General features: G+C 57.0%; 7 non-coding genes and 1 pseudogene across 7 annotated transcripts; 1 reads left to right on the top strand and 7 right to left on the bottom strand.

Annotated features, from left to right (window-relative positions):
- Positions 1 to 5,854: 5,854 nt before the first annotated feature.
- LOC147571415 (serine/threonine-protein phosphatase PGAM5, mitochondrial pseudogene) lies at positions 5,855 to 7,313 on the top strand (annotated as a pseudogene).
- A 7,401-nt stretch (positions 7,314 to 14,714) lies between these two features.
- On the bottom strand, positions 14,715 to 14,833 carry LOC147571414 (5S ribosomal RNA). Its single transcript, XR_015247451.1, has one exon. It is a non-coding gene; the product is annotated as a 5S ribosomal RNA (ribosomal RNA).
- A 1,061-nt stretch (positions 14,834 to 15,894) lies between these two features.
- LOC147571413 (5S ribosomal RNA) lies at positions 15,895 to 16,013 on the bottom strand. Its single transcript, XR_015247450.1, has one exon. It is a non-coding gene; the product is annotated as a 5S ribosomal RNA (ribosomal RNA).
- A 1,046-nt stretch (positions 16,014 to 17,059) lies between these two features.
- Positions 17,060 to 17,178, bottom strand: LOC147571412 (5S ribosomal RNA). The gene has a single exon (XR_015247448.1). It is a non-coding gene; the product is annotated as a 5S ribosomal RNA (ribosomal RNA).
- Positions 17,179 to 18,255: 1,077 nt separating this feature from the next.
- LOC147571411 (5S ribosomal RNA) lies at positions 18,256 to 18,374 on the bottom strand. Its single transcript, XR_015247447.1, has one exon. It is a non-coding gene; the product is annotated as a 5S ribosomal RNA (ribosomal RNA).
- Positions 18,375 to 19,447: 1,073 nt separating this feature from the next.
- On the bottom strand, positions 19,448 to 19,566 carry LOC147571410 (5S ribosomal RNA). Its single transcript, XR_015247446.1, has one exon. It is a non-coding gene; the product is annotated as a 5S ribosomal RNA (ribosomal RNA).
- A 1,083-nt stretch (positions 19,567 to 20,649) lies between these two features.
- Positions 20,650 to 20,768, bottom strand: LOC147571409 (5S ribosomal RNA). The gene has a single exon (XR_015247445.1). It is a non-coding gene; the product is annotated as a 5S ribosomal RNA (ribosomal RNA).
- Positions 20,769 to 21,838: 1,070 nt separating this feature from the next.
- Positions 21,839 to 21,957, bottom strand: LOC147571408 (5S ribosomal RNA). Its single transcript, XR_015247444.1, has one exon. It is a non-coding gene; the product is annotated as a 5S ribosomal RNA (ribosomal RNA).
- Between the last annotated feature and the right edge of the window lie 727 nt (positions 21,958 to 22,684).

Raw genomic sequence — 22,684 nt, 5'->3', positions numbered from 1 at the left:
AAACGAGGGAGAAATGAAGACATGCCCCGATAAACAAGAGCCTGCCCTGTGAGAAATGCTACAGGAAGTCATCCAGATTGAAGTGAAAGGAGGAACACTTGGGTGGCTCAGTCGGTCGAGTATCCCCCTCTTGATGTCAACTCAGGTCATGATCCCAGGGTTGTGGGATAAAGCCCCATGCCAGGCTCCACACTGAGTATGGAGCCTGCTTAAGATTCTCTCTGTCTCTGTCTCTGTCTCTGTCTCTCCCTCTCTCTGTCTCCCTCTACCCTCTCTCCAACCCTCTTTCTTTCTAAAAATAAATAAACAAACAAATACGTACATACATACATAAATACATAAAATAAATGAAAGGACACGAGACTTTAGGAATTAGTAACTAGACAGTAGTAGCTTGAAGCCAAATGGAGAAGCAAAGTTAAATAGGTGGGCGCTTATAAAAGCTAGTATTATTGTTACTTTGATTTGGTAATTCTGCACTTTTTCTATGAGATTTAACAGAGGAATGCCTAAGAAGCTATCCTTAGTCTGCCTGGGGACACATAATACATAAAGATGTCATTTTGTGACATTAATACCTGAAAGGGGAGGGAGACAGACTTGAATAAGAAAAGGGCTTTTATATGTTGTTGAAGCGAGGCTGTATACATTTAAATCAGACTGTTAGGACTTGAAGATCTTGTTATAGACCGAATGTTTGTGTTTCCTCCTGACAGAGGAAAGCTCTGAATCTGATGGCTTCACAGGTGAATGCTACCAAATGTTTAGGCAGGAACTGACACCAATGGTTTTCCAACTCGTCCCAGAAAATGGAAGACAAGGAAACACTTCCTAACTCATTCTAAGAGTCCAGCATCCCGATACCAGAGCCAGACAAAGACACCACAAGAAAAGAAAGTATAGACCGATATCCCTTAAACCTTGATGCAAAATTCCTCAATACATATTGGATCTATGGTGAAATTCGCCATAGAAAGGAAAGTCAAGTGGAAGCTCAAAAGTGTACCCCTGGCCAAGAGAGTAAATGTTGTATCTAGCAGAATGGTAGAGATTAGTGGCATCCTAAGGGATCCGAAGAAGGCAGGCATGATGTCTGCTTAATTCACCAGTCTGGTCCCCTCAGCATGTGGATGGACGCTGGCGGAGGATTCTAGACCCGGGGTCTGCAGAGTACAGATTGCGGACGCAAACTGGCCAGCTCCCGTTTTTTGCATACGGGGTTTACTCTTACAAGTGACTGAGAAAAATCAAAGAATGATATTTTATAACGTGCGAAAATTAAGAGAGATTCATATTCCATCATTAATAAATAAAGCTTCACCCGGACACAGAGGGACACTTGCTCACGTGTGTACCGTCTGGCTGTTTTGGCACATGACGAATCCCAGCGACCAGGTGATAACGCTACCCTGTTTCCAGTGCCTACCACAGCGACCCTGAAAGAATACAGCGTTCGTGTGCATTACCGGACTAGGCAGTCGTCCCAGTATTCTCAATTCACAGGAAAGCAACAATCATGAAAGGCAGAAATGTTACTTCATTTTTTAAATTATACCGGTGATTTTTTAAAAAAAGTTTTTTTTTATTTGTTAAAATGTATTCATTTTGAGAGGGGGCAGGGCAGAGAGAGGAGAGGGAGAATCCCAAGCAGGCCCCACGCTGTCAGCCCGGAGCGCTATGCGGGGCTTGAACTCCCGAACAGGGAGATCGCGACCTGAGTCGAAGTCAAGAGTCGGATGCTAACTGACCAAGCCACCCAGGCGCCCTGAAGAGTAGAAAACTTAAACAGGATCTCGCAACACAGCCAGTTGTGTCTTCATAAAAATAAAAGTTGGAAATGAGGCTGCAACCCAAGCAAGTTGCCAAGCGGCTTGTTATTTTGCCAAGTGAGGAAACCATTCACTGAGGGTGATTTAATTCAACCATGTTTCATCATGGCGGCCAAAGAAACGTGTTCAGAGAATACAAACTTGTTGAAGATTGTTAGCTTTTTTGCTTGGTGAATTGAGACCCTCAAGTGAATTTCTAGAAAGGCACACTTATCCAGCAGAGGGCAGCATTACCCCACAGAGTCAACACCCTTCGCCAGAAGGAGACCCCATTTAGAGGAGCTGAAAGTTGACGATATGCTCAATTGCCGAGATTTCATAACCAGCGTATTAGCTTTTTTAATCTTCATGAAAACCCTGGAAGACAGGTGTTATTCTCGCCCTCGTTTTACAAGCAAAAAAACTGAAGCTCAGAATGGTGAAGTGACTTTCACAAGGTACTAAGTTTAAGCCATTGGTCTGACGCCGGGACCCGTCCTTTTCAGTGAAACACAATTCCAAAGTGCTTGCTATGTGTCAGGCGTGGTCCAAACACCTTGCACGTTTTAACTCCTTTAATTCTTCTACGAATCCCAGCATTTAGGTACCATCATCCCCATTTCACAGATGAGGAAACGAAGATAAAGAAAAGCGAACACGTTTCCTGAGGTAATCGCACCAGAACTGGGATCTGTACTCACGCTGTCCGGCCTGAGTCCCCAGAGGCCATCACGACCCTGGTCCCTGCTTTCTGCTGGTGAGCTCATCATATGATGATAAGCCGAAGTTTCTCAAAGTGAAGGTTAGTGTCACCTAGGAACTTTCTAGAGCTGCAGTTTTGGGGCCACACCCCAGACCTCCTAACTCTGAAACTCTGTGGGTAGAGTCCCCTGCTCTGAGTTTAACAAGCCCTCGAAGTGGTTAGAAGCCCTGCTAAAGTTAGACGCTGGAGTGTTTGATTCTCACTGTGGTCCTCACCCCTACAGTGCCCTCAACTCATACAAGTAAATGCGTAACACACCTCTGTCCGTCTGTACGTTGAGTAAGGGATGCTTGTGAACATACACAGATTTTACGGGTCGAGGCAAAGGTGCTTGTGTTGAATCTGACTCTTGGCTTCCTTTTATTTTTTTTTTATTTATTTTTTTATTTTTTTTAAACGTTTATTCCTTATTGAGAGACAGAGAGACACAGAGCGAGCAGGAGAGGGGTAGAGAGAGAAGGAGACACAGAATCTGACGCAGGCTGCAGGCTCCGAGCTGTCAGCACAGAGCCTGACGCGGGGCTCGAACTCACGAACCGTGAGATCATGACCTGAGCTGAAGTTGGTCGTCCAACCAATGGAGCCACCCAGGTGCCCCTCGGCTTGCTTTTAATTCCCAGGAGCAAGTTTTCTGGATGTGGTCTTTGGATACCTATGTCACAAACGATCACAACAGCAATACCCTTTCTTGTTCCCGCCTCATGGCTGTGTCGCTCTTCTCTCATTATAAAGCTTCCCCCCCCCCCACCCAGGGTGCCTGGGTGGCTCAGTTGGTCAAGTCTCCCACTTCAGCTCAGGTCGCGATCTCCTGGTTTGTGGGTTCGAGCCCCACGTTGGGCTCTTTGCTGACAGCTCAGAGCCCGGAGCTTGCTTTGGATTCTGTGTCTCCCTCTCTCTCTGCCCCTCTCCCACTCACGCTTTGTCTCTCTCTCTCAAAAATAAATAAACATTAAGACAAATTAAAAAAAAAAAAAGAACTAAGGTGGCCTTCCCACACCCACCCCTTACCCGAGACTAATAAGAAGGAAAGGGAACTGTGAAGAATATAGAAATGGCAGATATAAGGTACAGCCTCCACCACTAATGCTGAGAGAGGGTGCCCAAGGAAGGCGTCCCCACCCGTTGGGGAATGTGACTTGAGCTGGACCCCAGTACTCAGGAGCCCCCTCTCCTGTTCTGGAAATGTGGGTTCCGTTTGCCTTTTCTGTTCCCAGAGGCTGCTCCGAGGACAGCCTTGAGATGCTGAAAACGCCCGCACAGTACATGTGGCTGAGCCCAGTCAGCGCCTCTTTGTAAACTTTTAAGATTTGGAGGACAGGTGCAAGGATCCATTTCTCTTGCTGAGCCCAAGACAAGCCTCCTAAGTTCCCTTTGCTCTTATTAAAAGTGCTTCTCGCCACCACGGAGCGGCCTGCCTCTGTCTTTAGTCTCGCCGCGCCGTCTGCCTGCGGGGGCTGGTGTCAGATCACACGGGGAAAGCTCCTGAAAGGATTGGGAGGCTACACCCCCCCACCCTCGGTAGGGAGAGCATAGCCGTGGCTCACTGACTGTGGAGAAGGTGCTGTGGTGCGAAGCTGGAGGAAGTTTCTGCAAACCCATCCCCTGTAACCTTTTCTAAATCCACCCTCCGGCTGGGAAAGCTGAGTCTCACTTCACTTACCATGACTTTATTGCATCACCTAGAACTAAGACCCGTTAAATGATGGAATGCCAGACACATCATTTATGGTGAGACACATCCCGATTTCAGAGATACATCCTGATTCCAGAGATACGGTTTCTTTTCATTATATTTTTTAAAGTTATTTATTTTGAGAAAGCTGGCTCATGTGCCCCTGGCTTGTTCATTTCTGATCTGACTAACCTTGACTTCCCTGCTCTGGGTCTCAGCTTAATCTTAAGCCTGGAAGCCACCAACACAGGGTCACCTTTCTCTTCTTCTGCTCTTCTGTCCTATTCCCAAACAAGACAAAGTCAGGGAAGCTGGAAACCCGGGCCAGTGTGGGCATCAGGTATGGCGAGCAGTGACGGTGGCCAGGGCAGATTGGTAAGGAGACCGCACCCTGATGGTTGGTTGTGTCAGACCTCCGGGCGGGAAATCCCGGAGGGCATAGGCAGAGCAGTGACATCTCTGTGTGGAAATACACAGCCGGGACTAGGGAGGCAACGGGTATTTCCTCTAGGTTTCACCAGCCCTTGGGGGGAAAAAAATACGCGTCAGGTAACACAACGGGCTTGAGTCTCTGAGAGCGTAACCGCAACACCCCCGGCCCCCCAACCTTTGCTGTGCCCGCCTAGTAGGGTCCTGGGTCCTTGAAGACCTGCTGAGTGGCTCTCCCTGGTGGTTCACAGCTGGAGTGGGACGAGCAGCTTCCTCCCTCCACTTGTCCTCGGCCGTTGGGGTGCTGCCCTGGGTGACTCAGACAAAGCGGGGCCGGGCCGGGGACAGCATCTCCGCCCAGAAACTCTTAGGGGTCTGTGTTTGCTGCATAAAAGCCTCTGTGCTTTCTTAAAGACAAAATGTTGACCTTGAAAAATGAAAGGTGGCACCTCCTAACTTTTTTTCTGAGAGCCAGCACAAGGATCCAGGCAGTGTACTGAGAGACTGAGCTTGTCCACCAGCTTTTCTGAGGCCGTGTCTCTGATTCCGAACTTTGGAACTTGTGAGAAGGTACTGGTAGGGTAGAACTAAAAGGCCTTGCCTCGTTCGAGTACAATTTTAGCTTAGATGTGATCTTCCGGTTCCTAGACTTCTACTTTGTCACGTTTGCCTCGCAGATGCCTTTTCTGAAGCCGGTGATAATGGCATGAGGGCTCAGTGCGGACGGGGGTAATTTCCTCAAAGTTAAAGACCTTTTGACCTCTTAATCGTGAAATGCGTTTCTATCGAGAATTCTCCCCAAGTCACGGTGGTGCCTAAGGAACGTGATTCACTCTTCGGGCGCCTGGGTGGCTCAGTCGGTTGAGTATCCAACCCCTGATTTCAGCTCGGGTCACGATCCCACGATTGTGGGATTGAGCCCCACATCGGGCCCCATGCTGACTGTGGAGTCTGCTTAAGATTCCGTCTCTCTCTCTCTCTGCCTGCTTCGCTCATGCATGCGCTCTCTCTAAGATTAAAAAAAAGAAAAAGAATGTGATTCATGCTTTTGTGTCCTTAAAACGGAAAATCATAAGGGCACTGAATGTGTACTTAAACACCACCAGAACGTGGACATGAAATTCATGTAACGACTGGCTTTTGAAAACCATCCGCTAGCACAGAGCGGTCGGCGGGTTAAAGATGAGCCCCTTCTGGGGCCTGGCGCTGGTCTCGGCGATGGAGGTAGACAAGGATCTTGCTAGGCGGAATGAGAAGATAAATAAGTCAATGGCAGGTATCGATAAGGACAATGACAAAGATAAGATAAGGTCACGTGGTAGAGAGTGAGGTCACGTGGTAGAGAGTGAGTGGGGCTGATTTAGCTGGGGGGGGGGGGTCAGGGAAGGCCTCTCTGAAGAGAGTGATGTTTATTTTTTTTAATGTTTTTATTTATTTGTGAGACAGAGAGGCAGAGTGTGAGTGGGGGAGGAGCAGAGAGAGAGGGAGACACAGGATCTGAGGCAGGCTCCAGGCTCTGAGCTGTCATCACAGAGCCCGACGTGGGGCTCGAACTGACCAGCCGCACCGCGAGATCACTGCCTGAGCCGAAGTCGGACGCTCAACCGACTGAGCCACCCAGGGCGCCCCGGAAAGCGATGTTTAAATTATACAACTTGAATAGGAGCGCCTGCCCGGAGCCGGGGTGGGAAAGGCGCGGGCCTGGCATTCCTACAGGTGCTGCAGCTGGCGGCCCGCGGCCTGGCCGGAGGCCCGGCCGCGCTGCTCTCCTCGGCCGTGGCGGTGGGAAAGCCCCGCGCGGGCAGGGACGCGGAGCCGCGCGTGCTCCAGGTGCCGGCGTGGGCGGGGCCCGCGGGCCCCGGGCCGGGCGTCTGGGACCGCAACGGGGACAGGCGAGAACCGCTGTCCTTGGCGAACCTGCGGAAGAGGAACCCGGAATGTGGAGGAGAAGAAGAACTGGCCTCCAGGCTGGACCACGGCGAAGCCAAGGCCACGCCACACATCTTCCTCACCAGGCACTCCCAGAACCACGTGGATGCTTCCCAGGAAAAGGACCGCACGCTGACGCCCCTGGGTGGTGAACAGGCTGAACCGACGGGGCTCCGACTTGCCAGCTTGGGCTTGAACTTTAATAAAATTGTCCATTCGCCCATGACCCGGGCCATCGACACCACTGCTGTCGTCAGCGAACACCTGCCAGGCGTCTCCAAGGTCAGCGCAGACCTGCGGAGGGAAGGCGCCCCCATCGAGCCCGACCCACCCGTGTCCCACTGGAAGCCCGAGGCTGTGCAGTATTACGCAGCCGGGGCCCGGATCGAGGCCGCCTTCCGGAACCACATCCACCGGGCAGACGCCAAGCAGCAGGAGGACAGTTCCGTGATCTGCAGCTGCCATGCCGACGTCATCCGCTACCTGGTGTGCCGGGCGCTGCCGTTCCCCCCCCCCCCCCCCCGAAGTCTGGCTCCACCTCTCTCTCAAGGACAGTAGCATCAGCCACCTGGTGGTTCGGCCTGGTGGCCGAGGGGCGCTCAGGGCCCTCGGGGACACGGGGTTCATGCCTGCGGACAAGATCTCCCGCTCCTGAGGGCTGCCTGGAGGACCTGCTCCCTGGGCCCCCAGCCTGGTCCGCCCGGGTGCCGCCACGGACGCGGCTCCTTCCCCGTCTTCCCTCCACAGGCTGCGCTGCGGTGACGCTGTTCCTCCGGGAGGAAGGTGAAAAAGCGCGCACGTCTTTAGTGTCTAAAATGGGGCGTTTCGGTCTGCGCTTCCGGCCCAGGATGGAAAAGGGAATCGTCCCGAGCAGATCCGCCTGATTTCTGTCTTGGGGTTCTCTGCCCCGTCTGCCAGGACGGGGCCTCGCTGCCGCCGTCTGCGGGGACTACGGCCGGTTTGCACAGGCGTCTTCGGTCGTGACCGCTGTTGGCCACGGGAGCCCCTCGAGGCTGTGGGCAAAGCCCATTAGGCACCAGGGGCTCCCCGGAGGAGGGGCCGCCGTCCAGAGCGCTTCCGTTCAGAACTTGTCGTACGTTCTTCTCATTTCTTAAAACTCTCTCTATCACTTAAATATTTGTCAGTGAAAGATTCTGTTCCTCTGGGTTCTTGCTTCGGTAACCACTCGGTCTGGGGGCCTGCACCTGTGACACCACGGGGTCTGAACTCCCCTGTGTTGTTAGGCCTTTCCCAGCACCTCGGAGCAGCATGACGACGGGTGAAGGAGGGCACCGGGACGGAGAGCGACAGTGCAGCCAGGGAGGGTCCTGTTTCAGGAGAATGCTAGACACTTCAGTCTGCCTCTGGCTGGTAATCCTTTACACCTACGGATTAAACTGTTTAGACGTGATGTGTCCATTCCAAGTATTCTGTCAATTTAGGAGAAACTACAATTCCTGTGAATGGTTATGAGCATTTTCTGCGATCAGTGCGACTAATTGGGACATCTGATCCATTTCTCTGTAACTTTGGAAATAACTGCCAAATAAAATTTTATTTTACTGGTTAAAAAAAAAAAAAAAACCGAGTAAACATCTTGGTCAAAATTTGTCCCAGCCATCCATCCTTCCCACCATTTCCTCCCCCTCCCCACCCCCGCACCCACCCTCACCCTCAATAGAACTGGACTAAGGGGTGGTCCCTCCACCTCTGGGCAGCTGTCCAGAGTGCTAACAACTAAGCAGAACAAAAACCTTCCTGGGAGAATTCAGCAAAGTGTAAACCGGCCCTCCTGACAAAGTTGGGGAGAACTTCCCCGTGGGAACAGAAACTGCTGGTCAAAGCAGATCTGTCTCTTGACAGGAGTTTTGCACAGCTGTCACGCAGCCTTAGCCCAGTAGATTGGAAAAGGGTGGGGACGAGGCTGACTACGAGGAAGGAGAGATTTCTTTTACTAAATATTAACGCCTTCAGTATGCCTCTGAAAAACGTCATTGCTTGGAAAAATCATGAACGAGAGAGCGTGAGCTGTCATCTCCTACAGTCTCTCCTCTAAGATGGGTCCAATGTTAGAAAAAAAAAAAAAAAAAGCCGATGTAACAACTGGCTCACAAGGCAGTAAGAATTGCCACTTACAGGCCAGTTCCACGTTCTCCTGGAACATTCTAGGATGGCTCGCCTGGTTGAGATCCTCTTCTCCATCCTCAGCGTAGATGACTTACCATCTTTTTTTTAGGAAACAAAGACGTGTACATATTATTCTTATTGTTCGATGTGAAAATGTGAATTTAAAAATATGTCAACCGAGGGAGAAGGATAGACAGAAAAAGGCACTTTAAACTTCACATGTTCAACTTTCACATAGTGATTACTGCCAGGGGACCCGAGGAAACCAAGGGGTCGTCTCCCTAAGACTTGACATCTATTTGTTTCCATTTTTCCAAAGAATTTACATGTTGTGATTAAATACAAATTTATTTGATAATAAAACTGAATTCTGTCCGTGTAAATTCTTTTCCAGGAATGTATACCAAAGGCAAGACAACTATCATGTGGGTGCGGTCATATATAAGTAAACACTCACGTGTGCCTATGCATAGATTTAAAAAAGTCCTTAAATGGACCAACTTAGCCACCCAGGCTCCCCACATATGCTAAATGTTTTAGAAAACAGAGCAGGAAATCTGGGGGTTCATTTCTTTTATTCATTCGTTCATTCGTTCATTCATTCATTCATTCATTTAAATTTACTGAGGCCTTCATTTCAATATGATTTTTCATATTCAAGAAAAACTTTTATTAGCACAAATTTAACCCTGTACTTAACGTTATGTAATTTAAACTCTATAAACTTAAATTGGTCACTACAATTCTAAGTCGGGATCGAGTTTGGGTCACGGTGACCTCTCTTGCTAAGTCAAAACCTACCGATAAGAGTATGGGGACAGAGCTGTTCCCTGAAGGAAGATGATGCACGTTCCCCGGATTTACAAGGCAGCAGTGGGAAGAAAGTGAATTTAATCCACCCTAGTGCACTATTCACTGTGTTCATGAGTCATCTTTGCCTCAGGAGGTCAGGGGAGGTCAGAAGTTTTACCTGGTGGTATGACCTAGACTATTCCAGTACTTTTCCAAGCCTGTTTTAGTGGTCTGATCGGTTACTGGGCTGCTATAGTTTCCCCCTGACCGGTCCTATGGGGTACGGAGTACTAAGAGACACTCAGTGAATGGCCTGGCTTTCGGCCATAGTTCTCTACTCTCCATGGGTTGCAGTAGCCTCGTTTCTACCTGGTAATCAGCATCAATCAACACGGCTTATTCTTATGCTTTTTGTGTCGTGGCCCAAAGGTACCCAAACAGCCAGGGCAGTCTCCGCTCTCAATGTCGTGTTTACTTGATTTAAAAAAAAAAAAAAAAAAAAAGTCGTGATTGAAATATGCAGGTCAAAAATGCAAACATTTTCAGTGAATGACAGGTTGGCACAAAACCCCACCCTACACTCACCACCCAGCTCAAGAAATAGAACATTCTCGGTACACCAGGAGCCCCTCTCTGGATCCCTTTCCCTCCTTATTTTCCCACAGGAAAGCACAGACCTGCCTTCTCAAGCCGTGGAGGAGTTTTGTCTGTTTTCGAGCTTCGTATGCATGGAAACTCACAGCATGTACCCTTTTTCCATTGCTTTCTTTTAGCTCAACATTATATTGATGAGATTAATTCATGGTTTTGCAGGTATAAATTAGTCGCTTGCCCTGCTGTTGGAACACACCCTCAATTAATTCATCCATCCCATCGGTAGTGGAATTATCTGTTGATGGACCTCAAGAGGTTTCCAGCCTTAGGGCATTTCCAGTACTGAGGCCTCAGATTTCTTGGCGTCCACGCTCCTGCATTTCTGTTGGGCACATCTAAGGTTGTATTCCCGGGTCTCAGGGAATCCGCACGTTCTACTTTTGTAGATTCTTCCAAATCATTTGTCCAAACTCTACTGATTTATAGCGTACGAGCGTTTCCGTTTTTCCACAGTCTTGTGAACACTGGCTTTGTCATTTTGGATAGTGGAATTAGTGGTTTTGACTTGCATTTCTTTGATAACAATCGAGATTCAGTACCTTGTCATACATCTCTTGGCCGTTCGAATATCTGTTATGAAGTGGTGTATCTTGCCTGTTTTCCCATTTATCATTTTCCTTTGGGTCTTCCTTTGTCAAATACGTACTTCAAAATATTCTCCCTCATTTTTTAATGAATGCTGTCTTTTGATGTTCAGATATTCCTAATTTTCATCTATTCCCAGTTTTCAATGTTTTCCTTAGTTGTTAGTACCTTTGGTATCCTTTAAGAAATTATTTCCTGCTCAAAGTCATGAAGATATTCTCCTGTTATATTCTAAAAACTTTTACTGTTTTACTGTTTCTTTTTCGAAATGTTTACTTATTTTTGACAGGGAGAGAGACAGCACAAGCAGGAGAGGGACAGAGAGAGAGAGGGAGATAGACTCCAAAGCAGGCTCAAGGATCTAAGCTGTCGGCACAGAGCCCAAGGTGGGGCTCAAACTTGCAAACTGTGAGATCATGACCTGAGCAGAATTCAAACGCTTAGCCCACTGAGTCACCCAGGTGCCCCTGTTTTACTTTTTACATTAGATGTGTAATTCACCAAGAATGATGTTTTTGCATATTATTTGAGTAGGAATCAAGTTTCATCCCCCCCACTTATCAATATATGACTCAACCACAACCCCTTAATGAAAAGATTGTCCTTTCTCAATTTTTCATAGTACCTCCCGTCAGAGATCAAATGTCCAAAGAGAACATCGGCCTGTTTCTGGAATCTCTAGTCCTTACTTGTCCATCCTTGTACTGGTACCGCAGTGTCATAGTTGTTAACATCTGTATAACAAATCTCTATCCCGAGAGTGTTAGTCTTCCAACTATCTCCTTCTCCTATATTTTCTTATCTATCTTTGTCTTTTATATTCCCATAAATCTTAGAACTGGCTTTTAAACTCACACACACAGACACACACACACACACACACACACACACACACTCACACACCCTATGAGGATTTTACTTGAGGTTGCTGTGGATCCTATACAGAAATTTGGTGGTGGTCTTTATCACGCTGACTTTTTCAAACATGCATATTTTTAAGGTTTATTTGTTTTTGAGAAAGAGAGAGAGAGTGCAAGACAGAGAGATGGGGACAGAGGATCCAAAGCGGGCTGTGAGCTGACAGCAGAGCCTGATGTGGGACTGGAACTTGCGAACTGTGAGATGGTGACGTGAGCCGAAGTTGGACGCTCGACCAACTGAGCCCCCCAGATGCTCCGACTTTTTCACATCTTGGCTACGATCCATTACCTCTCCTTCCCATGTATTAAGTTTTTTAAATTCCTCTCAGTTATGTTTTCTACTTTTTTTGTGTAGAGGTTTTGTACGTTTTTATTAGGTTTGTTTTTAGTGGGGTTTTTTTGGTTTTTGTTTTGTTTTGTTTTGTGTTTTTTTTTTTTTTTTTTTTTTGACAGTGAGAAAGCGTGTGCTGGAGCACAAGCTAGGGAGGGGCAGAAGGAAAGGGAGAGAGAGAGGGAATCATAGCAGGCTCCCTATGCCCAGCCTGGAGCCCAGTGCCGCACTCCATCTCCCGATCCTCAAGTCATGACCTGAGCTGAAATCAAGAGGTGGAGGCTCGACAGAGGGAGCCACCCAGGTGCCCCTATTTTTACGTATTTGAAGTGTATTCTTTCAAAGGCTGTAGACTTTTTGTGTGCGTATAATTTTATTTACGCACTCTTTGCTGTCATAAACAAAACACAGGCTTGATTTTTGCACAACGGCTTTAAATTCAGTGACTTTGCAAAAGATTATATGTCGATTCTTTTGGATTCTCTTTCTTCGTCTCTGTATTTGTCTCTTTCTCTGTGTATCTCTCTGTCTCTCTAATTATTATTAACATTCATGGTGATTCATTTCCTCGACATATTGAATCAGTTAGGACCTCCCATCATTCCCACTTTCAGACAGCAACACTTTAGCATGAGGCACATTGTTTGATTTAAAGTTTTGATTTGTTTGTTTTTGTCAAAATAGGGACTTTTCTTTCTATGTGTAGTTTGCTAAGTTTCTTTTTTGTTTTTCTTGTGTTTGAGTTTATTTTTGACAGAGACAGAGTATGAGCATGAGCTGGGGAGGGGCAGAGAGAGAGGGGGAGGCACAGAATCCGAAGCAAGCTCCAGGCTCCGAGCTGTCAGCACAGAGCCTGACGCGGGACTCGAACTCACCAACCGTGAGATCGTGACCTGGGCCGAGGTCGGTCGCTTAACCGACGGAGCCACCCAAGCGCCCCCCATTTTTTTCTTAGGTCAGGAATTGATGTTGAATTTTATCAAGCATTTTTTTCAGGAACCTATTTAGATGGTCATTTGATTTTCATTCGTTATTCTGTTGATGGCATAAGTTATATGGATCGATTTCAAATATGAAGCTACGGGGGCGTTTCTGGACCACACCCATTTAGGACGTGGTATATTATCCTTTTTCATGTGTTGCTAACTCACTTTGCAAATACTCTGTTCAGGTTATTTTTTGCATGTTTATGAGCAGATGGCCACACTGTCTCACCTTGGCCCACGTCAGATTACTAAGGAACCTCCTTAGCCAACACACGGCCCACAAGTGTGAGGGTATCGATGCCCCCCTAGGGGTGAACTTCAAAGGAGCAGGAGGCTACCTACTGACTGTCAAGTGAGAAATTCTGGGAGGAGTTCTGTGTGCTTCTAAGAAGCCCCAAGAGAAATGACTCCCCCATACGTAGAGGGTTGATCTCAATGAACGGATCCTTACATTGGCTTGTTTTAGGGTAGACTTTTTATTGCGTGCAGAAAACCTCCCAGATGATAAGCGTCCAGCTAGTGAATTTCCACAAAGGGAACATATTCAGGTAACTGGAGCAAGAAATGGGCGCTCAGAGCATCTCAGCCGCCCCTCTCAGACCCCCTTCCACATCCTTCCTGTCTTCGCTTGCTGGGTCCAATGCTCTGGCCACTGTGGTAGAGCAGCACAATCTTAGCACCTTCATACAGCACCAACCTATTTTCTTGCAGGTCTGTAGGTGAGAAGTTTGACACGGGTCTCGCCCCCGGGCTAAACTCAAAGTGTTAATAGGGCTGCATTCCTTTCCGAAGGATGTGGGAGAAGACTGGTTTCCTGCTTATTCAGGTTGTTGACAAAATTCATTTCTTCATGGTGATAGGATTGGGCGCCCAACCTTGCTGGTTGCAAGCTGAGGGCCACTTCTAGCTTCTATAGGCCCCTACATTCCTTGACTCCTGGCTCCCTTTTTCTCCATCTCCAGAACTTGCAACCATGGGTTGGGTCGCTTTTATGCTTCAAATTATTTTTTTAATATTCCATTGTATATATACGTGTGTGTGTGTGTGTTCACACATACACACGTATATATATATACTTATACCACATCTTTTTTTTTTTTTTTTCATAGAGACACAGCACAAATCGGGGAGGGGCAGAGAGAGAAGGAGACACAGAATCCCAAGCAGGCTCCAGGCTCTGAGCTGTCAGCAGAGCCCGACACGGGACTTGAACTCACAAATTGTGAGATCATGACCTGAGCGGAAGTCGGATGCTAAACCGACTGAGCCACCCAGGCGCCCCGTATTTATACATCTTAATCCCCTCATTTATTGACGGATACTTGGACTGCTTCCGTAATTTGACTATTGAAAATAATGCTATTGTAAACATACGGGTACAAGCGTCCCTTTGTATTAGTGTTTTTCTATTTTTTTTTGGTAATTATCCCATAGTGTGAGGTATACAAGGGGGCGGAGCCCTTGTGAAGTGCCCAGGGGTGTGCGGGCTGGGGGGGGGGGGGGCGGGAAGGGGCGGGGCGGGGCCAGGCTAGGCCAGGCCAGGCCAGGCACTTTGCCGGCCCGGGAGAGGCTGAGGGAGCAGTGGCCGCCGGGGTGTGTTTGGCCCCCGGAGCCGCGCTCCCCTCCCCGGGGAGAGAGGGACACACGGAGGGAGGGGGAGGGGCGGCGGGCGCCAAAGGAGAGGTCAAGGAGGCCAGAGGCAACAGGCAACAGGCAAAAGCCTACAGCACCCGGTATTCCCAGGCGGTCTCCCATCCAAGTACTAACCAGGCCCGACCCTGCTTAGCTTCCGAGATCAGACGAGATCGGGCGCGTTCAGGGTGGTATGGCCGTAGACGCCGGCGGCTGCCGCTGGGCGCCTCAAGAGCCTGCTCCACGCATCCCAAGCCCAGCGGGTGCCGCGCTTCACCCATGCACGCGCCTGCCTGCCTGCCTGCCTGCCTGGCTGCCTGCCTCGCTGCCGCCGCCCTCCGCCGCGGGCCCCGGGCGGGTGGCGGAGGCGGCGCAAGAGGACCCTGGCAAGGCGCTGTGGCGCAAGCCCCGGCCTTCACCGATCCCGGGACTCTGGCAGACTGCTCCCGGCTTGGCCCCACGCCCGCCTCCGCTTCCATCCCGCACCGCACCGCACCGCACCGCACCACGTCGGGCCGCTCACTGGGAAGAGGGTGGAAGCGAGCGTGGGGCATCAGGCCGGCCGTGCCTTCTGGGCGCCCCCCCTCCCGCCGGGTTCTCAGCGCCTCCTCCCCAGTCGCAGGGCGAGCGCAGCCAGCCCGGAGGCCCCAGCGCCCCCACAGAACATCACCAGCGCGAGCCCGCAGCCCTAGCTGGGCCTCGCGAAACGCCGGGGGCCCTGGGGATGGGGGCTGGAGGGAGGGAAGAGGTCCGGGACCCAGGGAGCCCAGTCCTGTGGCGGAGTCTGTGTTTGGGGTCTCGCTGCCCCGCCCGCTCCTGTGTTTTTGGATCCACCCACCCAGCCCCCACCCTCCAGTCCCCAGGCGCCAGCCCCCGGTCCCACCCTCGCCGCACCCCCCCACCCCTCCGTGCGGGTGCAGTGTCAGGAAAGGTGCAAAGCTGGGGCGTGGCTTCCAGCCGGTGCAGTGGGATTTCGCCCGGTGCGGGGAGCGGGGAGCGGGGAGCGGACCCCTTGTGAAGTGCCGTGGGGTGTGCGGGCTCGGGGGGGCGGGGCGGGGCGGGGCGGGGCCAGGCTAGGCCAGGCCAGGCCGCTTTGCCGGCCCGGGAGGGGCTGAGGGAGCAGTGGCCGCCGGGGTGTGTTTGGCCCCCGGAGCCGCGCTCCCCTCCCCGGGGAGAGAGGGACACACGGAGGGAGGGGGAGGGGCGGCGGGCGCCAAAGGAGAGGTGAAGGAGGCCAGAGGCAACAGGCAACAGGCAAAAGGCAAAAGCCTACAGCACCCGGTATTCCCAGGCGGTCTCCCATCCAAGTACTAACCAGGCCCGACCCTGCTTAGCTTCCGAGATCAGACGAGATCGGGCGCGTTCAGGGTGGTATGGCCGTAGACGGCGGCGGCTGCCGCTGGGCGCCTCAAGAGCCTGCTCCACGCATCCCAAGCCCAGCGGGTGCCGCGCTTCACCCATGCACGCGCCTGCCTGCCTGCCTGCCTGCCTCGCTGCCGCCGCCCTCCGCCGCGGGCCCCGGGCGGGTGGCGGAGGCGGCGCAAGAGGACCCTGGCAAGGCGCTGTGGCGCAAGCCCCGGCCTTCACCGATCCCGGGACTCTGGCAGACTGCTCCCGGCTTGGCCCCACGCCCGCCTCCGCTTCCATCCCGCACCGCACCGCACCGCACCACGTCGGGCCGCTCACTGGGAAGAGGGTGGAAGGGAGCGTGGGGCATCAGGCCGGCCGTGCCTTCTGGGCGCCCCCCCTCCCGCCGGGTTCTCAGCGCCTCCTCCCCAGTCGCAGGGCGAGCGCAGCCAGCCCGGAGGCCCCAGCGCCCCCACAGAACATCACCAGCGCGAGCCCGCAGCCCTAGCTGGGCCTCGCGAAACGCCGGGGGCCCTGGGGATGGGGGCTGGAGGGAGGGAAGAGGTCCGGGACCCAGGGAGCCCAGTCCTGTGGCGGAGTCTGTGTTTGGGGTCTCGCTGCCCCGCCCGCTCCTGTGTTTTTGGATCCACCCACCCAGCCCCCACCCTCCAGTCCCCAGGCGCCAGCCCCCGGTCCCGCCCTCGCCGCACCCCCCCACCCCTCCGTGCGGGTGCAGTGTCAGGAAAGGTGCAAAGCTGGGGCGTGGCTTCCAGCCGGTGCAGTGGGATTTCGCCCGGTGCGGGGAGCGGGGAGCGGGGAGCGGACCCCTTGTGAAGTGCCGTGGGGTGTGCGGGCTCGGGGGGGGGCGGGGCGGGGCGGGGCGGGGCCAGGCTAGGCCAGGCCAGGCCGCTTTGCCGGCCCGGGAGGGGCTGAGGGAGCAGTGGCCGCCGGGGTGTGTTTGGCCCCCGGAGCCGCGCTCCCCTCCCCGGGGAGAGAGGGACACACGGAGGGAGGGGGAGGGGCGGCGGGCGCCAAAGGAGAGGTCAAGGAGGCCAGAGGCAACAGGCAACAGGCAAAAGGCAAAAGCCTACAGCACCCGGTATTCCCAGGCGGTCTCCCATCCAAGTACTAACCAGGCCCGACCCTGCTTAGCTTCCGAGATCAGACGAGATCGGGCGCGTTCAGGGTGGTATGGCCGTAGACGCCGGCGGCTGCCGCTGGGCGCCTCAAGAGCCTGCTCCACGCATCCCAAGCCCAGCGGGTGCCGCGCTTCACCCATGCACGCGCCTGCCTGCCTGCCTGCCTGCCTGCCTGGCTGCCTGCCTCGCTGCCGCCGCCCTCCGCCGCGGGCCCCGGGCGGGTGGCGGAGGCGGCGCAAGAGGACCCTGGCAAGGCGCTGTGGCGCAAGCCCCGGCCTTCACCGATCCCGGGACTCTGGCAGACTGCTCCCGGCTTGGCCCCACGCCCGCCTCCGCTTCCATCCCGCACCGCACCGCACCGCACCGCACCGCACCGCACCACGTCGGGCCGCTCACTGGGAAGAGGGTGGAAGCGAGCGTGGGGCATCAGGCCGGCCGTGCCTTCTGGGCGCCCCCCCTCCCGCCGGGTTCTCAGCGCCTCCTCCCCAGTCGCAGGGCGAGCGCAGCCAGCCCGGAGGCCCCAGCGCCCCCACAGAACATCACCAGCGCGAGCCCGCAGCCCTAGCTGGGCCTCGCGAAACGCCGGGGGCCCTGGGGATGGGGGCTGGAGGGAGGGAAGAGGTCCGGGACCCAGGGAGCCCAGTCCTGTGGCGGAGTCTGTGTTTGGGGTCTCGCTGCCCCGCCCGCTCCTGTGTTTTTGGATCCACCCACCCAGCCCCCACCCTCCAGTCCCCAGGCGCCAGCCCCCGGTCCCGCCCTCGCCGCACCCCCCCACCCCTCCGTGCGGGTGCAGTGTCAGGAAAGGTGCAAAGCTGGGGCGTGGCTTCCAGCCGGTGCAGTGGGATTTCGCCCGGTGCGGGGAGCGGGGAGCGGGGAGCGGACCCCTTGTGAAGTGCCGTGGGGTGTGCGGGCTCGGGGGGGGGCGGGGCGGGGCGGGGCGGGGCCAGGCTAGGCCAGGCCAGGCCGCTTTGCCGGCCCGGGAGGGGCTGAGGGAGCAGTGGCCGCCGGGGTGTGTTTGGCCCCCGGAGCCGCGCTCCCCTCCCCGGGGAGAGAGGGACACACGGAGGGAGGGGGAGGGGCGGCGGGCGCCAAAGGAGAGGTCAAGGAGGCCAGAGGCAACAGGCAACAGGCAAAAGGCAAAAGCCTACAGCACCCGGTATTCCCAGGCGGTCTCCCATCCAAGTACTAACCAGGCCCGACCCTGCTTAGCTTCCGAGATCAGACGAGATCGGGCGCGTTCAGGGTGGTATGGCCGTAGACGCCGGCGGCTGCCGCTGGGCGCCTCAAGAGCCTGCTCCACGCATCCCAAGCCCAGCGGGTGCCGCGCTTCACCCATGCACGCGCCTGCCTGCCTGCCTGCCTGCCTGCCTGGCTGCCTGCCTCGCTGCCGCCGCCCTCCGCCGCGGGCCCCGGGCGGGTGGCGGAGGCGGCGCAAGAGGACCCTGGCAAGGCGCTGTGGCGCAAGCCCCGGCCTTCACCGATCCCGGGACTCTGGCAGACTGCTCCCGGCTTGGCCCCACGCCCGCCTCCGCTTCCATCCCGCACCGCACCGCACCGCACCGCACCGCACCACGTCGGGCCGCTCACTGGGAAGAGGGTGGAAGCGAGCGTGGGGCATCAGGCCGGCCGTGCCTTCTGGGCGCCCCCCCTCCCGCCGGGTTCTCAGCGCCTCCTCCCCAGTCGCAGGGCGAGCGCAGCCAGCCCGGAGGCCCCAGCGCCCCCACAGAACAACACCAGCGCGAGCCCGCAGCCCTAGCTGGGCCTCGCGAAACGCCGGGGGCCCTGGGGATGGGGGCTGGAGGGAGGGAAGAGGTCCGGGACCCAGGGAGCCCAGTCCTGTGGCGGAGTCTGTGTTTGGGGTCTCGCTGCCCCGCCCGCTCCTGTGTTTTTGGATCCACCCACCCAGCCCCCACCCTCCAGTCCCCAGGCGCCAGCCCCCGGTCCCGCCCTCGCCGCACCCCCCCACCCCTCCGTGCGGGTGCAGTGTCAGGAAAGGTGCAAAGCTGGGGCGTGGCTTCCAGCCGGTGCAGTGGGATTTCGCCCGGTGCGGGGAGCGGGGAGCGGGGAGCGGACCCCTTGTGAAGTGCCGTGGGGTGTGCGGGCTCGGGGGGGGGGCGGGGCGGGGCGGGGCGGGGCCAGGCTAGGCCAGGCCAGGCCGCTTTGCCGGCCCGGGAGGGGCTGAGGGAGCAGTGGCCGCCGGGGTGTGTTTGGCCCCCGGAGCCGCGCTCCCCACCCCGGGGAGAGAGGGACACACGGAGGGAGGGGGAGGGGCGGCGGGCGCCAAAGGAGAGGTCAAGGAGGCCAGAGGCAACAGGCAACAGGCAAAAGGCAAAAGCCTACAGCACCCGGTATTCCCAGGCGGTCTCCCATCCAAGTACTAACCAGGCCCGACCCTGCTTAGCTTCCGAGATCAGACGAGATCGGGCGCGTTCAGGGTGGTATGGCCGTAGACGCCGGCGGCTGCCGCTGGGCGCCTCAAGAGCCTGCTCCACGCATCCCAAGCCCAGCGGGTGCCGCGCTTCACCCATGCACGCGCCTGCCTGCCTGCCTGCCTGCCTGCCTGCCTGGCTGCCTGCCTCGCTGCCGCCGCCCTCCGCCGCGGGCCCCGGGCGGGTGGCGGAGGCGGCGCAAGAGGACCCTGGCAAGGCGCTGTGGCGCAAGCCCCGGCCTTCACCGATCCCGGGACTCTGGCAGACTGCTCCCGGCTTGGCCCCACGCCCGCCTCCGCTTCCATCCCGCACCGCACCGCACCGCACCGCACCGCACCGCACCACGTCGGGCCGCTCACTGGGAAGAGGGTGGAAGCGAGCGTGGGGCATCAGGCCGGCCGTGCCTTCTGGGCGCCCCCCCTCCCGCCGGGTTCTCAGCGCCTCCTCCCCAGTCGCAGGGCGAGCGCAGCCAGCCCGGAGGCCCCAGCGCCCCCACAGAACATCACCAGCGCGAGCCCGCAGCCCTAGCTGGGCCTCGCGAAACGCCGGGGGCCCTGGGGATGGGGGCTGGAGGGAGGGAAGAGGTCCGGGACCCAGGGAGCCCAGTCCTGTGGCGGAGTCTGTGTTTGGGGTCTCGCTGCCCCGCCCGCTCCTGTGTTTTTGGATCCACCCACCCAGCCCCCACCCTCCAGTCCCCAGGCGCCAGCCCCCGGTCCCGCCCTCGCCGCACCCCCCCACCCCTCCGTGCGGGTGCAGTGTCAGGAAAGGTGCAAAGCTGGGGCGTGGCTTCCAGCCGGTGCAGTGGGATTTCGCCCGGTGCGGGGAGCAGGGAGCGGGGAGCGGACCCCTTGTGAAGTGCCGTGGGGTGTGCGGGCTCGGGGGGGGGGGCGGGGCGGGGCGGGGCGGGGCCAGGCTAGGCCAGGCCAGGCCGCTTTCCCGGCCCGGGAGGGGCTGAGGGAGCAGTGGCCGCCGGGGTGTGTTTGGCCCCCGGAGCCGCGCTCCCCTCCCCGGGGAGAGAGGGACACACGGAGGGAGGGGGAGGGGCGGCGGGCGCCAAAGGAGAGGTCAAGGAGGCCAGAGGCAACAGGCAACAGGCAAAAGGCAAAAGCCTACAGCACCCGGTATTCCCAGGCGGTCTCCCATCCAAGTACTAACCAGGCCCGACCCTGCTTAGCTTCCGAGATCAGACGAGATCGGGCGCGTTCAGGGTGGTATGGCCGTAGACGCCGGCGGCTGCCGCTGGGCGCCTCAAGAGCCTGCTCCACGCATCCCAAGCCCAGCGGGTGCCGCGCTTCACCCATGCACGCGCCTGCCTGCCTGCCTGCCTGCCTGCCTGGCTGCCTGCCTCGCTGCCGCCGCCCTCCGCCGCGGGCCCCGGGCGGGTGGCGGAGGCGGCGCAAGAGGACCCTGGCAAGGCGCTGTGGCGCAAGCCCCGGCCTTCACCGATCCCGGGACTCTGGCAGACTGCTCCCGGCTTGGCCCCACGCCCGCCTCCGCTTCCATCCCGCACCGCACCGCACCGCACCGCACCGCACCGCACCACGTCGGGCCGCTCACTGGGAAGAGGGTGGAAGCGAGCGTGGGGCATCAGGCCGGCCGTGCCTTCTGGGCGCCCCCCCTCCCGCCGGGTTCTCAGCTCCTCCTCCCCAGTCGCAGGGCGAGCGCAGCCAGCCCGGAGGCCCCAGCGCCCCCACAGAACATCACCAGCGCGAGCCCGCAGCCCTAGCTGGGCCTCGCGAAACGCCGGGGGCCCTGGGGATGGGGGCTGGAGGGAGGGAAGAGGTCCGGGACCCAGGGAGCCCAGTCCTGTGGCGGAGTCTGTGTTTGGGGTCTCGCTGCCCCGCCCGCTCCTGTGTTTTTGGATCCACCCACCCAGCCCCCACCCTCCAGTCCCCAGGCGCCAGCCCCCGGTCCCGCCCTCGCCGCACCCCCCCACCCCTCCGTGCGGGTGCAGTGTCAGGAAAGGTGCAAAGCTGGGGCGTGGCTTCCAGCCGGTGCAGTGGGATTTCGCCCGGTGCGGGGAGCGGGGAGCGGGGAGCGGACCCCTTGTGAAGTGCCGTGGGGTGTGCGGGCTCGGGGGGGCGGGGCGGGGCGGGGCCAGGCTAGGCCAGGCCAGGCCGCTTTGCCGGCCCGGGAGGGGCTGAGGGAGCAGTGGCCGCCGGGGTGTGTTTGGCCCCCGGAGCCGCGCTCCCCTCCCCGGGGAGAGAGGGACACACGGAGGGAGGGGGAGGGGCGGCGGGCGCCAAAGGAGAGGTCAAGGAGGCCAGAGGCAACAGGCAACAGGCAAAAGGCAAAAGCCTACAGCACCCGGTATTCCCAGGCGGTCTCCCATCCAAGTACTAACCAGGCCCGACCCTGCTTAGCTTCCGAGATCAGACGAGATCGGGCGCGTTCAGGGTGGTATGGCCGTAGACGCCGGCGGCTGCCGCTGGGCGCCTCAAGAGCCTGCTCCACGCATCCCAAGCCCAGCGGGTGCCGCGCTTCACCCATGCACGCGCCTGCCTGCCTGCCTGCCTGCCTGCCTGCCTGGCTGCCTGCCTCGCTGCCGCCGCCCTCCGCCGCGGGCCCCGGGCGGGTGGCGGAGGCGGCGCAAGAGGACCCTGGCAAGGCGCTGTGGCGCAAGCCCCGGCCTTCACCGATCCCGGGACTCTGGCAGACTGCTCCCGGCTTGGCCCCACGCCCGCCTCCGCTTCCATCCCGCACCGCACCGCACCGCACCGCACCGCACCGCACCGCACCACGTCGGGCCGCTCACTGGGAAGAGGGTGGAAGCGAGCGTGGGGCATCAGGCCGGCCGTGCCTTCTGGGCGCCCCCCCTCCCGCCGGGTTCTCAGCGCCTCCTCCCCAGTCGCAGGGCGAGCGCAGCCAGCCCGGAGGCCCCAGCGCCCCCACAGAACATCACCAGCGCGAGCCCGCAGCCCTAGCTGGGCCTCGCGAAACGCCGGGGGCCCTGGGGATGGGGGCTGGAGGGAGGGAAGAGGTCCGGGACCCAGGGAGCCCAGTCCTGTGGCGGAGTCTGTGTTTGGGGTCTCGCTGCCCCGCCCGCTCCTGTGTTTTTGGATCCACCCACCCAGCCCCCACCCTCCAGTCCCCAGGCGCCAGCCCCCGGTCCCGCCCTCGCCGCACCCCCCCACCCCTCCG

This window comes from Puma concolor, unplaced genomic scaffold (genome assembly GCF_028749965.1).
Source record: "Puma concolor isolate L17-30 unplaced genomic scaffold, mPumCon1.1.hap2 unalloc_scaffold_28, whole genome shotgun sequence".
NCBI lineage: Eukaryota > Metazoa > Chordata > Mammalia > Carnivora > Felidae > Puma > Puma concolor.
This window is presented reverse-complemented; position numbering and strand designations above follow the sequence as displayed.